The sequence below is a fragment of the Lytechinus variegatus genome, chromosome 4 (assembly GCF_018143015.1).
Source record: "Lytechinus variegatus isolate NC3 chromosome 4, Lvar_3.0, whole genome shotgun sequence".
Taxonomy (NCBI): Eukaryota; Metazoa; Echinodermata; class Echinoidea; order Temnopleuroida; family Toxopneustidae; genus Lytechinus; species Lytechinus variegatus.
In genome coordinates, this window is record NC_054743.1 from 66320856 (window position 1) to 66337942 (window position 17087).

General features: G+C 36.5%; 1 long non-coding RNA gene across 1 annotated transcript; it reads left to right on the forward strand.

Annotated features, from left to right (window-relative positions):
* Positions 1 to 984: 984 nt before the first annotated feature.
* On the forward strand, positions 985 to 8202 carry LOC121412802. The gene is made up of 3 exons (XR_005969677.1): positions 985 to 1203; positions 6035 to 6130; positions 8159 to 8202. It is a non-coding gene; the product is annotated as an uncharacterized LOC121412802 (long non-coding RNA).
* Positions 8203 to 17087: the final 8885 nt, after the last annotated feature.

A 17087-nucleotide genomic window follows, 5' to 3' on the forward strand; every position in this document is an offset into this window, starting at 1 on the left:
TGGGTACCCCCGGGATATCCAATTTTGATAGTTTACGAAAGTAAAAACCATAACTGTTTTCGTTGTAAAATGATGATAATTATACGGTATTTTACGATTCCAAACATCATCAAAATATAGTTTAACAATTTTCTTTTAAATCTTAGATACTAAAACTTACTATTTGACAAATTCTATGCATAAATTAGAGATAGAATTTATCAAAATGTTAATAGGGGTCTGAAAACGACAAATACGAGTCCATTTATGGATGGCCTGACGTGGTAGAATCTTTATCAAATAAATTATTTTACTATTTCAAAATGAATGGTTTTGTGGAGTATTACCAACAGTTTTTGTAGATTCTTTGTATTACCATGATCATAGGATGCATTATCCAATTTGTTTTTTTATGTAATTTCAACATCTTTGATTGATTACGTAAGATTATAATTTTCACATTTCTAGGCACTTTTGCATGTCATAGTCTACCCACGTGATGCCACTCTGTCATTAAGAAAGAAGTTGTGACAGGTTCGGAGGTGTCATAAATATTTAGTGAGGTTGTTGTACCCGATCTTGGTAAAGAGGGCTTCGTGAAACGGTTAGCGGACAAGTAGCTCACTATCTCCGATTTAGTCAAGAAGTTAGACTTATGACGGTGTTGAGAAACGGGCCCCAGACTTTCGGGCAGAAGTAGTCAATACTATACTTCTAGAGAAGAATACTACTAGGATGTATTGAATTGTGTTAATGTCACCTGTGCCTCTTGCACGTGTTTTGGTGATCGGCCAAAGGCCAGCGAGTAGTGCTTCCTAGTAGGTGTCCTTAAAAACTTTCATGCATACCTTTGATATTTCTGGACCAATGATTTATGTATTTATTCATATTTGTTTGGGTTTTTAAAAATAGAACTTAATTGAACTATGTAACTCTATGCAGGCATGGCAGGGTATGGACTCGCCACTCACCAGGGTCAGAACTGTCAGACATGAATAGATCTAACCTTCCCATTTATTAAATGCCTCTTAATAGCCTAGAATGACAAGAATCACTATAAAAAGCACAAACAGTCAATTGAACTCCGTGGGATTTTTTTGTTTGCTATAATTGTTTTTTTAAACGTTTTCTTCTAGATTTTTCTACTACTTCGGCCTTCATGTCATGGATCTATTGATCTGATGCTAGCTACTGAAGATTGACAAGCAAAAAAAAAGGGCAAAGGTATTAAATAGAATAGATCTAGACCTATATCTTTTCCAGAGGGGGGGGGGATTGAAAGTCATCTGATATAGATTTCCAGACACAGATTTTCCTTCAAAACTGAAATCTAATGAAGATGTAAAGTTTGCATGGTGTCAAACAGAGGCGTCGATCCTGGGGGAGGGGGAGGGCAGGGGGGCAGTTGCCCCCCCCCAAGAAATTTCTGGGAGGAAAAGATACCATTTTGCCCCCCCCCCCAATAATTTCCTAACCCCCCCCCCCCCCCAAAAAAAAAGAAAGAGAATAGAAAGGAAAAGGAAGGAAGGTAGTGAAATGAAAGCGTAAAACAAGAAAAAAAGAAAGAAAATGGGACATTGGGAAGCGCTCGCTCGCTTGCATTTAAGTTAATTACTATTAACTACTAATAATTACTATTCTTATGAAAGGAAATCGGTTTGCACCTTCTGTTTCTATCTAATGTTATACTATTCTTCTACTCATAGGAAGTAATATAACCAAACAAGATATCACTCCCAGAAATGAGCGGCCAGTTCACCTAAAAATAGATAAACTTTCAGGAGATAACGGCCTGGATTATAAAAAAAAAAACGCAAAACAAAAACATATTTTTCTTTAACTCGCTCACTACTCTCACTGGTAAAAGCTAGATCCAAGATGATTTCGGGCAGAAAGTAGCTTATCATAGCAGCGAGATTCCAAAATATTATATTTAGGCAGCAAGGTGGGTGACAAAGATTTTGGGACGAATCCATATAATTTTGCCGGGATCGGTCGTTGGCTTTGCTCGCTATGGTAGAAAGAGAATGGATTCGGACTGCAAGCGATGTAGCTATACTAAAACAGTTTCATATTTGTCACACAGGTGATTGGATGTATTATTGAGATATCATACAGGCATGACAGGTTTATTCTGATGATAATGATAATAATATCACATTTTTATCACATTATTATGATGACGAAATAACACTTCTATCATATGGCAGTGTTGTAGTGCCTTGATGCTCGGCCTTGGCCTTAAGGCGCCTTAAGGCCTATTTTTTCAAAGCCTTGGCCTTGAACATTCAAGCCTTGGCCTTGAGGATTTTGAGCCTTGAAATTTCAAGGCATTTTCAAGGCTTTTTCAAGACATTTTGTATTTTGTACTTTCATTTGTTTTATAAAAGTAATTATAAATGTTTCAATTGTTCTGTATATCTAATGACACTAAATACTACCAGTCAGCAGCAGCAGAAGCAGTAAGTGTACTTAGCAGTGCCATCAATTGCAATTATCATCACATAATTATGTAACAAAGAGAAGTGATGAAAATTAATATTTTTTATTGGTAATATGATGTAATCATGACTAATAAGGATAATGACAATATCAATAATAATGATAATAATTATGATTAGGATTATAGTCAGTGGCGTAACTACAGGGGGGGCACGTGCCCCCCCCCCCCCATCAGCTGACTAAAAAAAGGAGGAAAAGAGGGAGAAAGGAAGAGAAACGTAGTGGGAAAGAAGACATTAATGTTCATTATAATGTTATAATTATGTTATGTTACATTACATAAGATATATTTTTTTCATATAAATGAAACATAATTGGCTCAGGGCATATATGTCTTCATTGTTCCTGGTTCTCCCATTGTCTTTTTACCGAGATATATAATCCTGTTATACTAAAACCTCCCGTTTTCAAGTCAATATACGCCAAACTACCAAATATATTTCCTCGCACTTCAAGTTATTCTTTTACATGTACAATAGTATGCTTCTTTTTCATGAATACTTTAAGTGATTGTCCCATTTTAAGGTCTTAATATAAAACATTTCCTGTCCGTGCTTACATTCGCAGTAGTGGATTGGTGAAAGATGTCTGCTCTCCATCAATTCCTAGAATGAGTCCTTAAAATGTCCCTTTTTCTGTTTTCTGATCTAAATATCAAAAATTTTCAGCTCGCGCTTCGCGCTCGCATCATTTGGTTAGTGAACTATGTAAGGTCTTCTTGAATTCCTACAAACAAGCCTTAAAATGCCCCTCTTCAGGTCCGAATTTCCTAAATTTTCAGCTTGCGCTTCGCGCTCGCAAGATTTGATTGTGAGATGGGTATGTTAATCATGATTACAAGTGCTTTATGTGCATGTTTAGATGTAATTCTAACAAAATCAGCAAGCGTTTATTGGCACTCCCATTAAATGACTATGATGAGATGTGTATAATCTTAATAGATAAAAGATTCCTAAAATATAATCCTTAAAATCTTCCTGTTTGGGGTCAATATTTACAAAAATTTCAGTTCGCGCTTCGCGCTCGCATTATTTAGCGAGACAGGTACGTATCATGATTACAAAAGATTGATTGTAATGTCCCTTTTTAGGTTTAAATATCAAAAATTTTAAGCTCGCGCTTCGCGCTCGCATTAATTGACTAGTGAGATACATGTCCGTTTATTGGCACTGTCCTTATAAAAATATCTCTATTAGGTCAGTATACCTGGCAACTGGGCGCGCTTCGCGAGCTCACTAGGCAGTTCCAAGTTTTTGCTGGTGTCCCCCAATGCCGTGACCCACGGTACGCCACTGATTATAGTGATTTTATGACAGGAATAATTCTGACAGATCTGACTGCAATTTTGAGAACAATTTTCATACTTTAAAAATAGCTTACTCTAAAGAATGATAACAAGGTTGATTTCTATTCCATTAGGTTTTCCTTGTATTATTTTCTTTGACCAACAAGAATGTTTTAAGTCTTAATGATATTCTGAAAAGATTCGGTAAACTTGAACACAAACTTCAATTTCTTCATTTCCAAATGGGCTATGGCATCAATGGCATGATGAGCCAAAAAGTTTTTGAGGGACCAAGCATGGCATACAGAGCAAAATTTTAGGTTTCAAAATCAACAAATTTTTGGATTGTGCTTGCATAAATTATTGTTAAGTAAGGTTCGCATTCAATTTACACACAAAAAATGCCTAGAATGTCTAGTTTTTAGGTCGGAATATTACAAATTTTTGAGCTCGCGCTTTGCGCTCGCATTATTTGATTAGTGAGTTATGTATCCTATTTATGAGTCACCAAATGCAGTCCAGAACAGCTTCCTTTTGTGGTCAGTAAAAATTTCAGCTCGTGTTTTGTGCTCGCGTTAATTTGTTTAGTAAGATGCACACCTTTTTCATGATTACAAAAACAGCTCGAAATATTTAAATTTAATTTATTATTACATCTTATTACAACATCTCGCAAGGATGCCCTTTTAACAGTGATTAGCACCATAATTGACCCAAAATCGAGTTTTACAACTTCAAAATTGATTTTTTTTCAAAACCACTTGCTCGCTATGCTTTCTATAGCGGGAAATTAAAGCCTAAATCAAAATATCTGTCTTATCAATTAGAAATCACTTAAAGAAGCTTTGCTGAACTGCACCAAAATTCTCATTTTGACTTTGTAAGTGCATTTTTGGCTTTGACCTCCCCCCCCCCAAAAAAAAAAAAAAATTCTGCCTCCCCTGTACCAGGTAGAGGAGAAAGACATATGTTGAGAATGGGCATGCGAGGATCAGATCACCTTGGTAACAATAATTATTGCAATGTGAATCGCCTAGAACAATAATTAAATGTTTTTATGTCTAAATCTACATCATGAAATTATTTTCGTTTTAAATGTACAAGGGTCAAGAATTTTGCTCGCTCACACCTTTCATACATTTGGTCCTGTGTGTCATGTATGCCGCCTAAGCATTGTTGTCTAATTTTTTCCATATATTGTACAATTGAAATGCCTTGGCCTTGGCCTTGAGGTTTTCAGGCCTTGGCCTTGGCCTTGAGTTTCCATGCCTTGGCCTCAGCCTTGGTTATTGAAGCCTTGGCCTTGGGTATTAAAGCCTTGGCCTTGGCCTTGGCCTTGGAGGTTTGAGCCTTGACTACAACACTGTCATATGGAAAGGGTATATTTTTCCTCGCTCGCTGCGCTTGTTCGTTTCATATTAATGGTTTTGAAAGCAAACAAATTCGATGAGATGAGACCGAAAAGATAATGTAGATGTTTCATTGGCTCACAGCGCAATTTGCCGAAGGGTTTACTACATCTACCATAAAAGACTGTGTGCTTCCTCACTCGCTTCGCTCGCTCATAATATTAAAAAACAGAGTGGTTTGGGGCAGCAACAATGGACCAGCGATGTGACAAAATAGAGTTCATATGTGGCAGCGAGGTAACCATATATATATATATATATATATATATATATATATATATATATATATATATATATATATATATATATATATATATATTAGGTATCATTTATGCCTGTATGAACACTAAACCCTTCTCTCATAACAAGAATTTTTTTATTTTTTGCTTGCTCGCTTGGGTTCATCTCCGCTTGGTCGCCTTGCCCCCTCCCCCCTCCCCCAATCCGAAAAATGGATCGACGCGTCTGGTGTCAAAGGAAATGAAATGTGGATACATGAAGCAGCCTGTTCAAAGAGGTAGAGGCAGTAATTCTGGAGAACAGGGGGCACCTACACTACAGTATCCAGAGGGAATAATAATTGATACCTCCCTTGCTCTCTAGTCTTATTCATTTAAGAGGAACAATGAGATTAGGCTTATTTGTTCTCAGGCTGACAGTGAAACTACAGAAGAATTTTAGATGGTGGTTTGGCAATTAGGATGGGGTGCAACCATTTCTTTTCACATTATTTGCTTAACTTTTTTTAAACCAAAAAATTAGTAATGGGTGGGGGGGATTAGTGACTAGCTTCACTGGACACCCTAGACTCTGTACAGCCATCTTTACAAAATTGAAAAATATTTTCTTACTTTATTAGCATCATGGATTGCCTTTCTGATATGGATTGCTCATCCGATGAGGAAGGAAACATATTACCAAACCTTAGCTGCTCAGGAGCAGGAACAGAGCAAAGGTAAGAATATCTATTTTTCTATCACTTTTCTATCTTAATATCTAGAATACTTTATCCAGAAAAACAAATTTTTAAGAAGTTATCTCTCAGTATGCAGTTTGGAATCAAGGAAATAATTTTTTTTATTTTAAGCAGCTCTAAACAGAAAGAGAAAACTTGAAGGGAAAATATATAGGCTTCCACCTTCCATTCACTCACTGATTAAAGATCCTGCATTTGACCCAATTTGTATCAGTTAATAATAGCATTTCATCTACTCTTCCAATTACTTGCGGTGTCCCACAGGGTAGCCTACTAGGCCCACTTCTTTTTATTACTTATATCAATGATATTAAAAATACATCAGATTTGCTTTCATTTATACTTTTTGCTGACGACTCCAATATTTTTTTTTCCCATGATGATATTAATCAACTCGTTAGAATCATAAATTCTGAACTAACAAATGTTACAGATTGGATCAAGGCCAACAAACTTTCACTTAATCACCAGAAGACAAACTACATGCTTTTTAGCAATAAAATTAATACTCTACCAGACAGTATTTTCTTCGATAATTTTGTTCTTAATAATGTTTCCACTACCAGATTCTTGGGTGTCCTTATTGACAACAAATTATCTTGGAAGCCTCATATTGATAGTATATGTAAAACAATTTCCAGAAACATTGGAATTATTAATAAACTTAAAATTTTTCTCCCTTCTCGTACTTTATTAACATTATACTACACCCTTATTCTACCATATATTAATTACGGAATAATTGCCTGGGGATGTGCAATACAAACACAACTAAATAGAATACTACTTCTCCAGAAAAAATCTCTAAGAATAATTTTTCAAACACACTTTAGATCACATACTGATACCTTATTTTTTGAAAACAACATTCTCAAAGTAAGTGACATATATCTCTTTGAACTTAGCTAATTTATGTTCAAATTAAGCAAGGAGGATCTCCCCACTATTTTCTCAAATATGTTCCCAAAAAATGCATCAGTACACTGCTACCCAACACGGCAACGACAATATTATCACCTTCCTTTAACAAGAACTTTATTTGCAAAGAATTCATTTGTCTTCTCCGGGCCTGCCTACTGGAACTCTCTGCCTCAAGATTTTAAAGAATCCCCTAATATACATATTTTTAAACGCAAACTGAAAAAAATGTTAATTTTGCAATACTCGTTGCAAGCAGGTCATGCTGAATAACTGTTTTTTTTTCTTTCTTTATCATTCTCGGCATCAATGTATATGTGTATTGTATGCTTTCATATTATATACATATACATGTATAATTTGTTATTGCTTTTTTCTTTCTAATCGTAATTAGCCAAAGTACCTGCTCCTGCTGCCCGCTTTCTTTCTACGTCATGTGCACTGCACTTCTCTATCCCTCCCCTCTTCTTCCCCTACCCCCCCCCCTTCCACCTTAATGCTGTTTGTATTTATTTGTAAACAAAAGCTCTACATATCATTACGACTCAGTGTTTTTTGTGTGTAATGAAACTAAGTTTACTTAGGGTCTTGCCTTTTGTACAAGCTTGGCTTTTTTCGGCAAGACCCTCCGTTTTACATTCAAATACAAATGTCATATTAGGTTGTTTTTTTTATTTTGTTAAATCATGTTCCTTAAGTCTAAGATTATGTTATATATATCTATTATGTTTTGCAGTATTTTCGACCTTATCATGTTATATTTATCATTCTTATGTTGTGAAACGGAAATCAATAAAATCAAATCAAAATCAAATCAAATCAACATTAATCATCAAACACATTCTACTTCCTGGATCTTTCCATTCTGAAGCAAACTTGTAGCAAGTATGGTCAGAATGGTTTAATTTCTTTTCAACTTAACAGGGGGTGGATATACATGTATGTGGTGCGATTTTATATGCTTTTTAGCTCACAAATGTTTAAATCCATACTATAAGCAAATGTTTGATCAAGTTTTGGTTTGTACTTAGCAAGTAAATGGCTTCAAAAGTGAACTTAAAGTCTAATCTTTTGTTTTGTTTTGTATAGTACTACTTCAACACTCTTATCTGATGACAACAAAGAGATAGATCTGGATGACATGCCAAGCTGCTCTACTGCAAGAGTTCAGGAAAGGTAGGAAAACAGATATTTCTATTTAAGTTCTCAGCAACCATCCATGAAGATCATTCTTTACAGTGTATTTGAAGCTGATTTCTCTATTGATGCTACGAATGTGAATACAGTGGAATGGGTTTATTAGGTATATACTGTGTAGACTGCATGCCTTAACTATTATATTCAGATTTACATTTTAGATTTTAATCTGTTTTAATCTGTTTTGTCCTTAAAATGTAATGATGTAACCCTTTCATGCCATTGTCAAATCATTTGAGAGAATAATACTCTTTTTTTATGCCTCCGCGCACCGTAGGCATTCCCGACCTTTCGTTCGAGGACGCGTACGCTTATTTAGAACGGTAGTTCATTTTGGAAGAGACTTTTGGGCCCGTCGTCATGGTCGTTAAACTCCGTCCTGTAATGCAAATTGTGTGACATGAGATTTTTTTCGTTTCGCATCTGGAACGGAAACATTCAATCTGCGTTTCGTGTGCAAAATTCTGGTTGCTACTATGGTAACAGCGATATATCTGATTTAGGACGACTTTCCAAATCCAAATTTGGTTCCTCCCAGAGCTCGAGAGGCCGCCCGGGGGACCCACTTCCATTGATTGGTGGATACCAGGCGCGACCACACGTAAAAAGGGAAAGAGTGGGTAAGTACGTTATGTATAGGCCTATGTAGCGTTATGAGGGTGTGAGAAACAATGATTAAAATACTGAAAAGGGATATATTTCCACTACTTGTAGGGTGTCACAACTTGTTGAGAGATGCATTTTCATAATCTGGAAAAGACCTTCCCTTGTTTAGGGTGCTTTTCGAAACCCCATGGTCGCGCCTGGTACCCACTCATCAATGGAAGTGTACCCCCCGGCAAACCCCCCCCCCCCCCCATTTCTGCGGAAAAGTAAAACATACTGCCCATTACATTGTGTGCTAGAGGCATATCGTTCATGTAGGAGGTGCAGGCAAAAGAAAAAACTCCGCAAATTTAGACGGTTTATGGCCTGTTGCATGATGTGTACATGTCAACGCATGGGAAATGATTCGCTTGAGAGGTGATCTGACTCATGGAATCAATTGCCAGTGATCCACAAATAATGCACATTAAATGCAATATCGATTCGATGGACTGTAATGATCTATATCTAAGCCTTAATTCGGTAAGTTTTTGCTTACTCAATATGTACTCGATTTGTTTGAAAAACCACTTTCTTATCCATGTCATAATCTACATTTCGCATGTCTCCAGCCAGCTGGAGTCATAGCCATGATACAGGTACAGTCCCGCCGCGAGCTTCGGCAGGCAAATGGCATGGCATGGCATGCTGGTATCGTATGGAAGAGCTTTGCACACGAAAAGCAAGATCTAGAGGGCCTGTAACACAAAGCTTGGCAATGATTGTAAAACAGTTTTCTACGTTTGATTGTATTGACTGTAATGTATAATCAATCTAGAAATTCGAGTCTATGATTAATCGTTAACTTTTGAGTTACCCGACTCTAATCTCGCGTTGTAGAGATTTGCGAAAGGTGCCTATTATGTTTTCGGGTCGTCCGTCCGTCCGTACATCCGTCCGTCCGTCCCGTTTTCATTCTCGCAATAACTTAAGAACCGTTTGACGAATCAACTTCAAACTTGGCTCATGTATGCATATGGGAGGGACAATGATCTGATTAGATTTTGGGGTCACAAGGTCAAAGGTCATAGAGGTCGTTATGTACATAGAAATGGTTCGTTTTCACCATAACTCAACAACCATTCGACCGATCAACCTCAAACTTAGCACATGTATGCATATGGGAGAGATAGTGATCTGATAAGATTTGAGGGTCAAAGGTCAAGGTCAAAGATGTCATTGTATAAATGAAAATAAATCAACATGAAGTGCCATTTATTTCTGATTTGGTAATGGCAGAGGCATAAAGTTCGACCACGCGTGGTCGAAGATTCATCTAGTTTTTTTATGCCTCCATCCCCGGAGATGTGTGCTGGAGGCATTATGTTTTATGTTAGTCCTTCTATTCCGTTTTTGTTTTTGCAATAACTAAAGAACCATTGAATGTATCAACTTGTGTATATATTGGAGTGATGACGGTCTCATTAGTTTTTGGGGCAGAGGTCAAAGGTCACATACATGGAAATGACTTGTTGTCCTTATATGGGAGTGACAATGATCCTCTTAGATTATCAGAGTTTTTGAAAGATTTCCATGAATGTGTGATATGAGACAAGGGCGAAGGCATTAATTTGGACTGTGCACAGTGGAGAATCCATGTATTTTTTTTTGTCTGGTGGTTGAGGCATTGGTATTAAAGGCAAGTACCCAGTTTCATTTCCCAGTGGATTCATTTTTCAACCTTTGCATATTTTCTTTAAAGGGGGGGGGGGTAGGACACTACTATCATTCAACTGATTTCACATTTATTTTTTTTATCAAGGAAACTTGCAAAGCTGTTGTATATTTACAGAAATGCACAATGCACACGAGTTTAGAGCGTAGCTTCTAATTGGTTCCTCTTTTATTAGGCCATGCTTTTAATTAGCATATTCTTCTTCAGAGCTTTTATTAAGGCTTGGCCTTATTATTAAGCTTGGCCCAGTAAAAGTTAAACATTACCATGAGGCACCAATGGCATTCTGTTCAGGCATTTCTTTCCCTACATTGAAAAAGAAATGAATTTTCAACTATGTATTTACATGTATATTGAAATTAGACTTTGTAAGTGAACTTAGTCCATAGTCCAAATTCTTTTGTTTTCTTACATATAGCACTAAAATCATTTCATCGGATGACATCGAGATAGATGACATGCCAAGCTACTCTACTGCAAGAGTTCAGGAAAGGTAGGGAAAAGGATCTCTTATTGAATTTTTTAGCAAGTATCACACATGAAGAAATTTCCTCCCAAATAATGGAATGATGAGATTAAAATATAAGTTGTATCTTAAAGAAAAGCCAGTAGCCAAAAAAGAGAGGTAATCTGACCGTTTGAGAATGGCTAGTAATATCAAGGAGGTGTACTTGGGGTCATGGCTTTTTCTGTGGTGTAATTTTCTTAGTGATGAAATAAGGGTCAGATATTACAGCTTTGCATGTGCCCAGTACATGGTTTAAAGGGGAAACACAATAAACCTTTGTGCCTTTAATAAATAGTAATTTCAATGTACCGGTATTTAAAACCAATTTTCTCTTTTCACATAAACTGAATCCACTGGAATTGGTTTATTATTAAGAGATAGACAGCAGACTGTTCCTTCTTGATTTTTTTTAAATTTATTTATTCAGTCTGTTGATTTCATTGAACTATATCATGATTCAACCTGCAGTATTGATGGTTCAAAATATAGTTTAGTAGGCCTAATAATTGGATAAAACACTATATGTCATTCGTTACACATGTATTTTCTAAGAATGTCTGCATTGGAAAAAAAATGTATCGACATGTTTATTAATAAATGTCTTTAAAAGTGAACTTATATTCCATTCTTTTGTTTTCATACACATAGCACTATAATCATTTCATCTGATGATGAGACAGATGACATGCCAAGCTGTTCTACGGCAAGAGTTCAGAAAAGGTAGAAATGTATAGATATATATCTAAATTATTGAAGTTTCCAGCTACCACAGATCACTTGTGAGTAACTTTGAGATTTACTGCAAAATATATCTCCCAAAATAAGTGTTTGGTTATGGGAACCTGGTGGTCCCTGCATCAAGAATATTGGAAATACAAAGTTAAATACTCAACAGGTTAACTTACTCTTTTGAACACACGAATCATTGCCAAATTATTAATGAAAGTAAATATGATATTGGAGGAATGACCTTTATGTAGAATATATCTATTCCAAAGGGACAATTGAAATGTAATGGAGTAACTGAATGTGTCATCTGATTACTGTGATGTGGTATATGGGCCCTCCCATTTCCTGAAACAGGCAAGATAATTAAGCAAGTTCTTATACATGTATTTCTTTTTCTGGATGTCTTGTACAACATTCCATTTAGATAATAAACTTGAACTGACAGTATTATTATGGATAGGGGGGATACTGGGGAAAAAAGAATCGGTTATCGATGTCACCGTGATAGAATATCAATGTAAAGGGAATATGTGTTCTACATTATGTTTGCAGAACTGCATGTATGAAGTTCAGTACACTTGAATAGAATTTGTTTGTTTCTGTCACCAGGTCTCGGCCAGAGTTCATTCAGCCGAATGAACCGAAGCGCATGAAGACAGCCAACAGCCAGTTTGAATGTATGCTCTACCGGGAGAAATGGCCTGGCATCAAAGCCAGCAAAGCTTTCTTCAGGGATAGCACAAGTTTAGCTTCACTGATGCTATCCACAGCTACCAAGGTAAACCCTGGTGTTCCAGTAGCATGTGACGATGAATTCGCCTTTCTTGTGGATACTTCCAGTCTTGAATTTGACCAGGACCGTACATGCGACGAGACCGGCAAATACAAAAAAACCCAGTTATTCCCAATGTGAGTTGGCCGTGGATGGTGAACACAACATATTTAGGTTAAAAATGGGTCCCAAGACTGGTACTGAAAGATACACACTTCTCTGGAGGTATTATTTCCACCGTGATACCCCTGGATTTTTCAGGACAATATATGAGCTACAAAGGGATGGAGTGCAGAAATGTCCAGTCGTCTTAATGCGATATGAGTGGAGAGGACAGAAGACAGCATTAAGAATGACGGCTCATGGTCACTGCAGACAGAATGATATCCCCTTCATCCGATCACAGAAGGTCTTGATTGAAGAACTGAAGAAGCCATCATGTCAGTCAGCACAGGACAAGCTGAACGAGAAGTTCAAAATGCAGGATGGTAAAGTGGGAGTAGATGCATTTTCATCATTGCCTCGTGACAGGCAGCAGATCTACCGGCACGGTACAGGAGGGAAGAAGCAAACTGATTTCAACAAACTAATTGAGAAGAATGCATCTGGAGAATTTGTAAAGACCTTTTTAAGTGTGCAGGTCCCTAATTTTTCTTGCATTGGCAGCAGGCCATTTTATATGTGGTCAACAATTGATTGGCTGTATCACTCTTTCAGCTTCTGGTTATTTGATGTTTATATTAATCAGCTTAAAACTTATTCACAGATTAAATTGATACTGACCATCGAAGGTTTGTCTGTTCATTACTGTGAGGCTAATCATAATATTGATCTTGATTTTTAAAGGTTAAGTCATGTAATACATAAATATGTCAGTAGATATTACATGTATATTGTCTCCTGTATAATGTATTGTTAATGCTATAACAAAGCATCCTGATTTGAAGCCTAAAGTCAAGTTTATTATTTGGGTTCAAGTATCACATACAGTTCAGGATTGCATTTGTAACACTGTTGAAGTTCATTTCATACTTTCAAGAACACATGAAGTGACACGAACATTTTACCACTCTAGTCTAGTACATGTACTACATATAAAATGTCTTCTGAATTATAAATCTGTCTTTCGGATTTTATCTAAACATACATTGTATGCCTGAGTAGCAATGTTAATTTCATATAAAGTACATGACATAGTTGTTTTATATTTCACTTTTTTTCTATTTTTTAATAGATCTTGAGTGGTGTCCATCCATCTGGGATGGTAATGGAAAATTGATGGTTTGATGTTGAGTTTTGACCTTACTTGGAAGGTATATGATGGGGAACCCATGCCAGAGTAGAAGGTTACCTCAAGGTCAAGGTACACTGTACTCTACAGGAAGCATACACTTTTAGTTTCTATTTTTATTGTTGGGGTAGATAACGTCACAATAAACCTTAAATGGACCTCTACTTGGTGAAAGCTAGGTCGTAGAAGTACATTTAAATAGGTTAGAGGTCAAATGAGGTCAATATATGTATCAAAATTTACCAGCAAGCACACAAGCTAAGCAGTTAGACACATTATTGGACACATTGTTACACTTGTGACTTGACTGGTTACTAATATTTTTTGTCATTGTGTGCATGAGATTAGTATTTTTAGCCTACATCAGTTGTTGAAAAGCAACTATTTCACTTCATGCTGACTTACATGATTTAGCATTTTCCAAAAATGTGCATCTGATTACAGACAGTCCATGTACAGTCCATGATAATAAGGAGGGTGACCAAATATCAGCTTACTGGTCTGTCCACTGTCATGCTGCCCACAGTTGTTGTTTTTTTTTAATCAAATTACTTGTGGAGATATCATTTATGGCATGTTGCTGACCATACTAAAGTCCATGCTTGAAAGCATATTCCAGATCTAATCTTCACATTTTGAACATTGATAGAAATGTCTGGTAATTCTAGAGGAGCAGGTTTACAAACAGGAGTAAAGAGCACTTAACATATAGCAGTTTGATGTAAGTTTGAATAGAACTTCGATACTCTAACTTTGTTAAATCATTTCTGCACATTTATGCCCAGGTTTTAGACCACCTAATTAAGTTACAGTGTCTTTTGCAATTTTTCCATGAGCATTCAACCAAAAGCTCAAAATGTGATATATTGCTATTAATTTATAGATTTCTATAGGGAATAATCAGCCAATATCATAAACTCCTAGCTAGTTTGCATACAACCTTTACAACCGTTTCATGAAATTATGCAAAGACTTCATAAAGTTCTACAATTTACTTTGTTTCTTGTAATATTTTTTACTTGTTTTTGCTTGATTGGTTTTTGTTTATTTTTCACTTCCACTTGATGCCAGGCTAAATATCCCCTGTTATGCATTTAAAGTACTGTCTGCAGTTTATGTCATTGTTTTTTATGCCTCCACCTGATATCTTTCTTAGCTGGTCAGATCCTTCATGAGTCTCATAACGTTGGTGACAAGACAGATTGAAGTGAGAACATATTTAGTTTGCCTAATGTTGTTTAAAGTTCAGCAATTCATCAGGTCTGCAGGTGCATGTGTTTTTGGTCATTAATGTCAATATGACAGGAAGGCTTTCTTTTAGTTGAGTTTAAATACTCTGTTTTTGTCTCACCTGCGAAGCAAAGTGAGACTATAGGCGCCGCTTTTCCGACGGCGACGGCGGCAACATCAAATCTTAACCTGAGGCTAAGTTTTAGAAATGACGTCATAACTTAAAAAGTATATGGACCTAGTTAATAAAATTTAGCCATAAGGTTGATCAAGTATTACTAAACATCCTATTAGAGTTTCATGTCACATGACCAAGGTCAAAGGTCATTTAGGGTCAATGAACTTACACCATGTTGGAGGAATCAACATCGAAATCTTAACTTGAGGTTAAGTTTTTGAAATGTAATCATAACTTAGAAAATATATGGACCTAGTTCATGAAACTTGGACATAAGGTTAATCAAGTATCACTAAACATCCTGCATGAGTTTCACGTCACATGACCAAGGTCAAAGGTCATTTAGGGTCAATGAACTTTGGCCGAATTGGGGATATCTGTTGAATTCCCATCATAACTTTGAAAGTTTATGGATCTGATTCATGAAACTTGGACATAATAGTAATCAAGCATCACTGAAAATTTTGTGCGAGTTTCAGGTCTCATGATTAAGGTCAAAGGTCATTTAGGGTCAATGAACTTTGGCCGAATCGGGGGGTATCTGTTGAATTACCATCATAACTTTGAAAGTTTATTGGTCTAGTTCATTAAACTTGGACATTAGAGTAATTAAGTATCACTGAACATCCTGTGCGCGTTTCAGGTCACATGACCAAGGTCAAAGGTCATTTAGGGTCAATGAACTTTGGCCGAATTGGGGGTATCTGTTGAATTCCCATCATAACTTTGAAAGTTTATGGATCTGATTCATGAAACTTGTACATAAGAGTTATCAAGTATCACTGAACATTCTGTTCGAGTTTCAGGTCACATGATCAAGGTCAAAGGTCATGTAAGGTCAATGAACTTTGGCCATGTTGGGTTTTTTTGTTGAATAACCATCATATCTCTGTAAGTTTATTGGTCTAGTTCATTAAAAGTGGACATAAGAGTAACCATGTATCACTGAACATCTTGTGCGAGTTAGAGTAGTATTCAAAGTCAGCACTGCTGCTATATTGAACCGCTATACTATTCTTTTAATCTTGCCAAGTTATGCAGAGCATCAAAGATGGCTTTTGTTTCTGTGTTTGATATTTTAATGCCTCTGCCACTTAGTAAAGGCAGAGGCATTTTCATGCTTATTGTTCAATTTTTTGACTGTTAGAAAGAAGTTAACTTATGGTATTCAACTGGATGATCACTAAATTATAATCAATAACAGCATGGTGATTTTGGTATGGAGGAGGGGAGTAGTGGTGGCATCAAAGTTACATGTATATGCAATAAATGAAAAGGGAAAGCCTCCATCTGGGAGTGCAGGGTGGTAGAGGGGCTCTTGCAGTTTGCATTGTCACGTATTTTTTTCTCTATGTATTAATTAGTCACTTTGCCCAAGCCAGAGCAATGTGCATCCCCCCCCCCTTCCTCTAACCTACACCACTGCAGTAATTGCATATAACAAGTGACACATTTTCTTGATAATTGTGAGATAAAATCAGATCTAACAGCATAGAGTTAATATAATTCTATGGATCAAACATATACATGTGTGCATTGAGCATTATTGTAGCCAGGGGAGGGGGCACATTGTGTCCCCTACAGTCCTCCTGCACCTTAAGAGCATTTTCTAGTAAATTTGCTGACCTTTTCTAAAATTGTATAGGAAACAATTTGATGCATAACCATGATAACTTTGGTATGCCTGTCTTGCCTGATATCTTTTGTTGCCATGTCAACCATAATTGGCGGCCATGCCAAACAAGAAGGTTGTGTTTGTTCCCCTATTACCATTCCATTTCACAATAAATCCT